The 10,094-nt window shown below is 44.4% G+C and overlaps 1 long non-coding RNA gene across 2 annotated transcripts; it reads left to right on the forward strand.

Moving 5' to 3' along the window:
* Positions 1–4,191: 4,191 nt before the first annotated feature.
* LOC120668161 lies at positions 4,192–5,799 on the forward strand. Of its 2 annotated transcripts, XR_005672266.1 has the most exons (4): positions 4,239–4,330; positions 4,677–4,765; positions 5,155–5,482; positions 5,573–5,799. It is a non-coding gene; the product is annotated as an uncharacterized LOC120668161 (long non-coding RNA). The 2 variants fall into 2 exon arrangements; XR_005672265.1 differs by lacking the exon at positions 4,677–4,765 and having other exon boundaries at positions 4,192–4,330.
* Positions 5,800–10,094: the final 4,295 nt, after the last annotated feature.

Consider the following 10,094-nt stretch of genomic DNA (forward strand, 5'->3'; position numbering starts at 1 on the left):
GTTTATAGCATGACATCCATACATTGTGATTTGCACACTATTAACTATAAATAAATGCTGAAATATTGTTCTCATATTTTTCTCTTGCTCTATTGGTCACAATAATGCTAGAACTAAATTTTCACATTTTTGGAACTATTTTGCTATTTATCCTGTATATAATACATTTTGAAAGATATTTTGAAAAATACTAATAGGGGCGGGTGGTAGCAATATCCGCCCCTACAAAACCATTTATAAGGGTGGGTGATTTTGTCACCCGCCCTACAAAAGAATTTGTAAGGGTGGGTACACTAAAGACCTACCCCTACTATTAATTTTCAATTTACATCAGAAAAATCAATCAATTTCAAAAAAATAACAAAATAAATCCAAAAACCTTGAAAATTTAACCCTATCATTTTTGTGACTAGTAGAACAAGAAGAAAATATGAAAATTATATCCCAATGTATATTTTCTTTTAGGGTGTGAAAATCTTTTAGGGTGTGAAAATCTCAAAGAATGGGCTTATGTTATAGTAGTGAGAGCCTATATTGTGATTTGTACACTATGAACATATAATACATTCTCAAATACTGTTCTCATATTTTTCCCTTGTTCTATTTGTGACAATAATGCTAGGGTTAAATTTTCAAAATTTTTGGATGTTAGTTACTTATTTGGACATAAAATATTTTTCAGAATAATTTGAAAAATATTTCCAGGGGCTGGTGACGCCACCGGCCGCCCCTGAAATGGTTTTCAGGGGCGGGTGACGCCACCGCCCACCCCTACAAATTGTTTCCCTATAAATAACAGAGGCGCGACTGGGACTTAGCCACTTTTGTGGAGAGCACACGGACGCAGTCTGGTTGCCAAAATTTCGACCTTCGCCGCCGCCGCCGTCCTCCTCCGCCCTTGTCGCCGCCGTCCTTTGCTCTCCGCCGCCGCTGCGTCCTGCATTGACCGCACTCCTTCCCCACCGCCGCGTCGTTCCTCGAGCTCACTCCGGTCCTCTACGTCCGCGCGCCGCCGTCCTCGCCGGTCCACCGCCATCTCGCTGTCTGCGCGCAGATCTATGCCGCCGCCACCCTCTCCGGTCCGCCGTTCTCTCCGGTAGCCCGCGCCACCGTCCTCTCCGGTCCCCCATGCCGCCGTCTCCCTCTCCGGTCTCCTACGCCGCCCTCCTCTCCACTCCCCCGCACCGCCGTCCTCTCCGTTCCCCCGCGCCGCTGTCCGCACCAGTCTCCCGCGTCGCCAAGCCTCTCCTGTCTACGCCGCGCCGCCACCGCGTCCCCGGCCGGCAAGTTTTTTTATTCATATATATATATATAGGTAATTTATATATAATTTAGTTCATATATTATGTAATTTAGTTCATATATATTATTGAGTGTGTGTCTATATATATATCTATCTATCTATATATATATATATATATATATATATATATATATATATATATATAGAGTAGGTCTATTGGGTACCCTGGGTATGAAATAAGGTACTGCGTACCCGAGCTAACCTGTCGGACCCGACCGGACTCGACTTGCGTCTATTTTTCTTTTCATTCTGTTTTTTTTACTGCCCGCCGGTTTTTCCCCACCTCCCCGTCCCCCAGCTCGCAAATAGATCATGCCCCACCCACGATCCTCCGTACCGGTCCTCCCGCCGGTGAAACAGATCCTCGCTCCATCCGTCCTCCCGCCGGCGATCCTCCGGTGATGCGCCGGGCGCCGCCCTCACCCGTGCCTTCCAGCCTCGCCGGCTCTCGTCCCACCCCTGCAACACCCTGCGTCGCCCTCCGCCACCGGCTGCCATCGGCGGGCTTCCCGTCGGTGACCCTCGGGCTACCCCCGCGAAGGGCTGCGCGGCCGGCCCCCCTCCCGACCCGGCGAGGCACCCTCGCCCGTCCCCAATCTCGCGATTCGGGCCCTCCCCGGCGACCCTCTGGTGAGGCGTGGTCCTGTCCCCCCCCTTGCCGTCCGGTGAGGTCCTACGGCGCCGGCTACCTACAGCCTCTGGACGTCAGCGCGTCGCCCTCCCCGACGCGCTCCTCCTCCTCGTGCTTGCCTGCCTCAGATCCACGGCCAAGGCTGCATGCACAAGCAGTGTCGCTCAGCGGTGGCGCCCGCTCTGGACCGAGCTCGATGTGCTGGTGTTCCTCCGCGTTGACCTCGACACGCTCGCCGGCCTGCTCGCTAGGGCCAGGCACCCCAACCTTCGCCGCCTTGAGATCTAGATCTCCATGCCGGACCGGGCGCTCCCAGCCTGGCAGATGTCCTTGCTGCTTCGCGCCGCCGAGGAGCACAACCCGGAGGAGCATGTCTTCAACGTGGCCAGCCGGGACTACCTCGGCGTCCCGGCGCTCCCTCCTCCCTACGCTGCCCCCTCCTGATGGCGCTCCCCTCCTCCCGGGCCGATGGCGCTGCCTCCGCCTGACGCCGCCCCTCCTCCTGATGGCACTCCCTCCTCCCAGCTCGTGGTCTGTTTCGGATGCCGTTCCTCCCGTTGCTGATCCGGGTACTGGCGCCGCCCACCGCCCGCTGCTAGCCAGCCCCTGCGTGTTCCCGCATTCATGGAGACGATCTCCCATTCCCAACGCCGCTCAATTCTCGCATCGCCGTTCCGCGAGTCTGATCTGCCCTCCCGTCTCCGGCGATCCTCCTCCGGCCTGCCTTCCTATCAGGTGATTCCCCCACCGGCTCAAGGTCCCCTTCAATTTCCTCATGTTTTGTTGTTCCTACGATTAATTTTGTGCTGTCCCATTGAACACCATGGTCGCCGCTGCGGAGATCTTGTAGTTGGACAGGAATGCCTTTTAGAATTTTCTCATGTTAGTTTAGTGTTATGTCAGTCTCGGTTTCGTGAGATTGTAGAGAAGATTTAGCTCAACACAATATTTAAGTTACATAAAACCATTAATAAAATTAGATTTGTACCATTAATAGATCCAAAAGTTAGATATATACCATTGGACCCACATGTCATTGACTCATGTGAACCCCACCTGTCAGTGAGATAATGATGGTATATATCTAACGTTGTGATCTTTTAATGGTACAGATCCAAATTTCCCAACCATTTGAACTTGTGCTAAACATGGGAAATGGATCTACTTGCTTTTTTTTCAAGAAATGTGTAAATTTACATGGAAATACAGGATGAAAAATTCTCCTCTGCTTTATTCTTCATTTAGGCCCTGAGTCCTGACCATGTAACCCTACAGAGGTTTCGTGTTCATTGTGTTCATGAAATAGGGACTAATAATAATAAATATAAAAGCAAAATATAGATGGAGAAACTTCGATTCCAGTCAGATATTCTTGACTATTAATCTTCAAGCATGTGCTGATACTTGAGCCTAGGAAAAGGTTCAATTGCATGGTTATTTGTGTTATCCTAAAGAGCTTGTAGAATGCCAAATTATAGGCTATATGTTTTCAACTTGTATGTGCATAGTTCTGAATTAGAAGTGCTAATTAGAATAATACGCCGACGGAGTCTGATACCAGCCTGATTTTGATGTGCATTCGTATGTCTAACACACTTTTTTCATTCCAGTAGTCATTATATGCATTTCTGATTTATGTAATCAATCCAACTCAACATTTCATTCCTTCAAGCGATAAGTTACTCTTAAGAATTTAGGTGACTGCTTAGGCGTTCACTCACTACCGTATTACCCCTCCATGATCATTAAAGCCATGGTTACGCATTGAAATGTGCTCATGGTTTATGCTGTCAGTCTTTGAATGCAACAAAAATGCTATTTACTGACTCTCACAAAAATCAACGTATGCAAATTGCAAACTACCCATTTTTTATTACCACGACTAAGATGAATTGGCTCTTGCAAAATCATTGTATTCACTTTTGTTACTACAATGTCGGTGGACCAGTTTTTACAAAATAGTTGGGTTTTCTGTTCACAAACATAAGTTTTCTCCCACATCTTTTTTTTATTCACAGACTACCATTGTTGGCCGTGGGTACCACCATTGCATAATGTATCATGTGAATTTTTTGGTGTTTATGATTGGGTCGAGTATTATTTACCACCTGAATTAAAGAATGCTTTTTAGTAGTTGCAACTTCACCATTAATACTCTTAAAGGAATTCTGGTCGAAGTAACTATCTTTGTATTTTCAGTCTTAGCATCATTGAACTCTATTGAACCGGCATGCAGATGCGGGGAATTAGGCAATGGTGACGGCATGGAGCTGGCAGTTGTGGGTGGTCCAACGGCGACGGCATCGAGCAAGCTGCTACGAGGTTTCTAGAGGTGGACAATGAGTTTCACATCACCGGATCGGCAAGTGCAGCTGCGTACAGTGGTGGAATTCCAGGTATAATACAGACAAATCCCATCCAGTTGTAGATCTTAGTCGATCTGATTGAGCCTAATGACTTCATGTGTACATCCAAAATTTGTAGAGACTGGACTAGCCAACCAATTATTTGGAACTAGGCCAAATCCTGGATCGTTTAATTGCCTAATGCCTCATATATGAGATCATATGTTCGGATCAATATACTTTGCTAATCTAACTCAAGAGAGGAAATAATGGTTCATTGTACTATATTTTCCCTGATAAATATGTCTTGTTCCATCTATATGCTTGTGATACATGCCCTATGCCTTTGATTGATTTCTGTGTAAACAATGATCTTTGGTGTTCAATGTTCTGCCAGGTGACGAAAGGAAGAATAATTAAAATCTGGGCACACACAGTTTGCACTATCAAACTCTGCAGCTAATGGAGGCATTACCAATTCATCAGGTCAAGGGAGATAACTATTATTGTATTTGGGCATTAGTGGATTAGCCAGTATCTCATTCCCATCTTTCTCATGAAACAATTGCTAGTTCCTGTAACCGTGCAGTCTCACACTCAGTATTTTGAGGTATGATGCATCTCAGTCAGTTTAGCAATATGAGCCATGTTTGGTCCACCAGTGTGTGGTAGTCCAGAGATGCAATGCACACACATTTAGTTCTAGAAAATTCAACATTGCCTGGATTTGTTTGCTTTCAAAGGTTGCAAGTTGCAACATAATAAATGGAAAATCTTCATCCAAGTCAAACTTGAATTGCTCTTTGTAAGTTGTAAATTCTTCAAGAAATACTTATATATTTTACTTGTTAATATTACTACGTGTGATGCTGCAGATACCAGAGGGAGGAGGTGAAGATACAGGAGTGGGTGAGTTGCCAGAAATCTAAATGACTAAGTTTGAAGCTGGCTGCGCAGTGCAGTGTGATTGTTGATGAGTTTATTGGTGCACGGAGATCATCTAATACAATCATCATAGGTGAGGCATCGAGCAGGTGCATTGGAGCAAATTAGGATGATTGATATGATTCTCAACATGTCAGTGCATTCGGATGTGCGGATAATGTATCCAGAAGTCTCTTAATGACTGCCTTCTATGCAATGAAAATTCTGGAATACTGTGATGGTAAAGGCCATGGCTGCCTAAAGACTAATATAAATCTGGTAAGCACAGTATATTATTTTCTTAAACTACATCCCATTTCTGCAATACCCCAATTTTCTTGTTAAAATATTATAGTTGCTTTCTTGCAGGCACGATCAGCTGGGATGAGGGATGAGATGCTGCATTACCGATGAGCTTCTCTAGTTTAGTATTGAAGGGTTCCCCTTCCATTTAAATATTTATCTGAAGTATAGTGTGTGCTAGCTAGATCAGTGTCCCAGTGCCTCCTTTCATTGTCCATCTATACATGTTACCCTGTTACACAAATTAACTTGGTGAACACATATGCTGCTAGTAAAGTCAGTCTGTTGTATTTGATGGTGTTCTTCTGCCTATCCGTGACACATTCTCTCGCAAATTCTTTTGCCAATGCATTTTTCGAATACAATGTTCGGAGATGGAGACAGGCAGAGATAGCGTTTCCAAAATTTAGCGATCATTTTCCTCCAGCGATTAAGATTTATCTAGGAAGGATGCTTGGCGGAGACAGGAACGATGCTTGCCGGAGACGTGCGTGCGTGCAACTGACTACTGAGAGAAAAAAACAAGCACTGCCTGCTCGGTCCACGTACACGTCGGTCAAGAAACAAAAAACCAAACGCGCTCGCTTCTGTGCGTGCGGGTGAGCCGCGTCGGAACGGCTCGCGCTCGAAGAAAAACCGCTAGCGGGCTGTGCCAGGGGGGCGCTCGAGTGCGCGCCGCCGATTGGCTCGGGTATGGAATATTATTCCCTACCCAAGGTAGGGATTAGCCCTGTCCTATATATATATATATATATATATATATATATATATATATATATATATATATATATATATTATGGACTTGCAGGACTTTATTGTTGTGTGTGTGTGTGTATATATATATTGTGGACTTTAAGGATTTTAGCATTATTCATTTTAAAGACTTTATTATTGTGTATATATATAAATTGTGGATTTTAAGGATTTTATTGTTGTATATATATACTTAAATTGTGGAGTTTAATGTCGCATTCCGTTCACGCCTCCCTTGCCGCTTGCTGGCCATCGCATGACACGACTAAACTCGTTTGGCCATCCTCGCATGATACAACTCGTTTAATGACGCACAAACTTGTTTGGCCATACTAGTTTTTCTTGTATTCAAATATGATTTTATTCATATGTTTCTATTGTAACATATCATTTTATTCAAAATATCTTCTTGTGCTTTCTAATTTAAAAGTTGTAAATGTCTCATCCGTCGCCATCTTCCCCGCAAAGGGAAATTCCGATGTCGCAAGACGAGGAATTTGAACGAATCGTATCTCAGATGGACTGGGACGATGAGGGCGACACCGGAGTTGAACATGGGGATGATGAAGGTCCCCAGGAAGGACAAGGGGCTTACGTAGCAGGAGTGTGGTACGATCCAATAGATCTACATCTGTTCGGTCCAAAACGAAGGTGTTTATTGTTGGATATTGATCCAGATTACGTTTCGAGCCTAGTTCGAGTAAGGACTTACAACCGAGCATTTATTATACATTTTCAAGGAATACGCGTAATAAGTTGTCGAATTCGGGTACGATCCTTGTAGGATGCTCCGACAGTAAGAAGTAGACGTCTAGGCCAACCTGCAAATGCAACAGAGGAAGAACTTGAAGGCAATGAAAGCTCTGGTCCGGAACCTCAAACTACTTGCTCTGGCAGCCAAAATAAAAAGGAAACGGGGTCAGTGTGGACGAAACAAATACCTCGAAGGCCAATGGGTGGTCAACATAGTTAGTGCAGCAGGCGAGCCCATAGATCCTCCAGAGGTGTGCGCAAAGTTTTGGAACAAAATCGGTTCTATAATAAGAACAAAGATGGTTTTGGATCCAACGATCCCCAATTGGCCAACAGTTCCTGAGGGAAGGAAGGAGGCGATGTGGCAGCTGTTAAGGCAAACCTTTATTTTGTCAAGAGGAACTCAAGATAGGGTCAGGAATTATGCTAGGAAGATGTTGGGTGAGGGTTTTCGCTGGTGGAAGAGTGAACTAAATACTAAGTATATGAAAAGGGGCCGAACACCATTTGCAGATTATGGGGAAATCACACCAGCACAATGGGAAGAGTTTGTTCGGCCAAGGAGCACCAAAGAATCTCTAGCGCTAAGCAAGAAAAATACTGATTTAGCAATGTACATAAGTGAAAGTGCATCTAGGCCCCTAATTGATTTTGGTGACTTTTGACAATCAGAATTTAGGGATATGATGCTTAGAAGAAAGTGTATGCAGGAATAAAATGAGAAAAATAAGAAGAAGATGAAAGGAAGGTCCCCAATTTCAAAATTAGTATGGTGGATTCAATTGGGATTTAATTTTAATTTTTGGTTTGAATTTGAGTATAGAATTCACCGTACTATCAAGGGGGATGCATTTCGAATGAATTTTTGGTTGTTAGAATGCTTCACATGAGGTGCAATTCTTGAGAGAAAGCACTCACAAAACACTCCACAGCAAAAGTTTCTGCCCTGGGTCGGATGATCCGGCCTAGGGCCGGATGATCCGGCCGAACAGTGCCTAGAGTTTCGGAGTAAGTCCGGATGATCCGGCCATTGGCCGGATGATCCGGACCTGGTGACATGTGAGCATCCAGATCAAGGCCAGGCCAGATGATCTGGCCCTACACCGGATGATCCGGACCTGGGAAATTCAGTGTGTATTTAGCCTTTTCTGTCAACACCCCGGATGATCTGAGGTTACCACGGATGATCCGGGCTCCTCCAGAAAACACACAATGGTCACTTTCGGGGATGGGAGTATATATACCCCTTCACCCCCTTCATTTACCTCTCTCTCTCTCTCTCCGACCAACCTCGACTCCAAAATATTAAATCCTCCACTTCTATCCATCCTAGAGCTTGATTCTTGCAAGGAAACACCTAGGGATTGAGAGGAAGTGAGATTCGAGGTGTGATTTGAGAGCACTCCGTGAGCTAGCACTTGTTCTTTATAAGAAGCATTCGAAGCAACCTCGATTCGTCGATTCACATTTGTTACTCTTAGAGCTTTGCTCCTAGACGGTTAGAGGTGCCGGTGAGCTTCCATTCCTTTGTGGTTGAGCCGCCGGATGTTTGTATTATCCGTCCTTTGTGGACTCTTGCTAGTGAGCACCTCAATCCTCCTAAGTGGTTGATTGAGTGAGGGAAAGGGTTAAAGGGCAACCCTGCTCTTTGTGAGCTCCTCAACAGAGACGTAGCTCCTTTGTGGAGTGAACTTCGAGATAAATCTTGTGTCTGTTTCATTTATTGTTGTATTTATTGTTCTTGAGCTAATCTTGTCCTGATCTACTTGTTAGTTTTATTCCTCTTGCGCTAAAGTGCTTTACAGGATTGGTTATATTGTTTGTCAACTTTGTATTCGAAGGGAATCGTCAAAAGCTAAGTAAATTTCAAATCTCGTGCAAGATTCCCTTCTCCTGTCGGATCAACCGACCCTAGGCCGGATCATCCGACCCTGACGTTTTTCTGCCAAGTTTTTTAGGGAATTTTTAAACAGGCCTATTCACCCCCCCTCTAGGCCTAGTGTCGATCCTTTCAATTGGTATTAGAGCCTAATCTCTTGATTAAGGCTTAACCGCTAAAGGAAAAAACACTATGGCCTCCGAGAAGTCCCCAAGTGGTGGTGGTGCTCCATCCGCATACGAAGTCAATGATAGTGACTTCGAAGTTAGTGATGTTGAAGGTGAAATGACTGAGCAAGAACGGGCAACCAAGCGAAAAGAAAAGATCAAGAAGAAGATGAGTGAAAGGGTTGAAAAGAAGGCTCTAGCTCTTTTCAATGAGAAGATGAAGTTGGAAAGTGAGAAGAAGGATCAACAAGAATTTCACTCGATGTCTCATACATATTAGAGTTCAAACTTCCAATCCTCCAATCTTTCATTCTCTACTGTTCCAATGGGCAAACCACCTCATTTTGATGGAACCGATTATGCATGTTGGAGCGATGACATGCAAGTGCATTTATATGGACTTAATCCACATATTTGGACCATTGTGTGTGTTGGTGTACCCCAACTCAGAGAAGGCGAAGTGGTTACTCCGGAACATGAGCATGATTTGTTTCGCAATGCCCAAGCCGTGAGAGTCATTGAAAGCTCTCTTTGCACAATAGAGTACAACAAAGTTAGAGGAATGATAAGGCAATGAGGAAGTCAAAGAAGGAAAGATGGATCTTCTTCAAGGAGAGTTGGAAGCATTTGTCATGAAAAATGATGAAACCCTTCAACAAATGCATGATAGGCTCACTCTTCTTGTCACCGAGATTCAAACTCTTGGTAACAAAGATTGGGATGATTTCAAGGTCACTAAGAAGGTGCTTAGAGCATATGGACCCAAGAATCCAATATTGGCAATCATCATTAGAGGCAAAGAATCATATAAAAAGATGAAGCCAATCAACTTGTTGAATGAGTTGCAATTTCATGAGATGAATGATCTAGATGTTGCCAAGTCAATTGGTCAAGATGAAGTCAAGACTATTGCTCTTAAGGCCGAACCTAGCAAGACAGTTAAAACAAGTGAGAAGCCATCAAAGCAAAAGAAGAAAGTTGAGTCAACGGCCATGATGGTGAGAAACTTCAAGAAATTTATGAAGAAATGGTCATG

Source organism: Panicum virgatum, chromosome 3N (genome assembly GCF_016808335.1).
Source record: "Panicum virgatum strain AP13 chromosome 3N, P.virgatum_v5, whole genome shotgun sequence".
NCBI lineage: Eukaryota > Viridiplantae > Streptophyta > Magnoliopsida > Poales > Poaceae > Panicum > Panicum virgatum.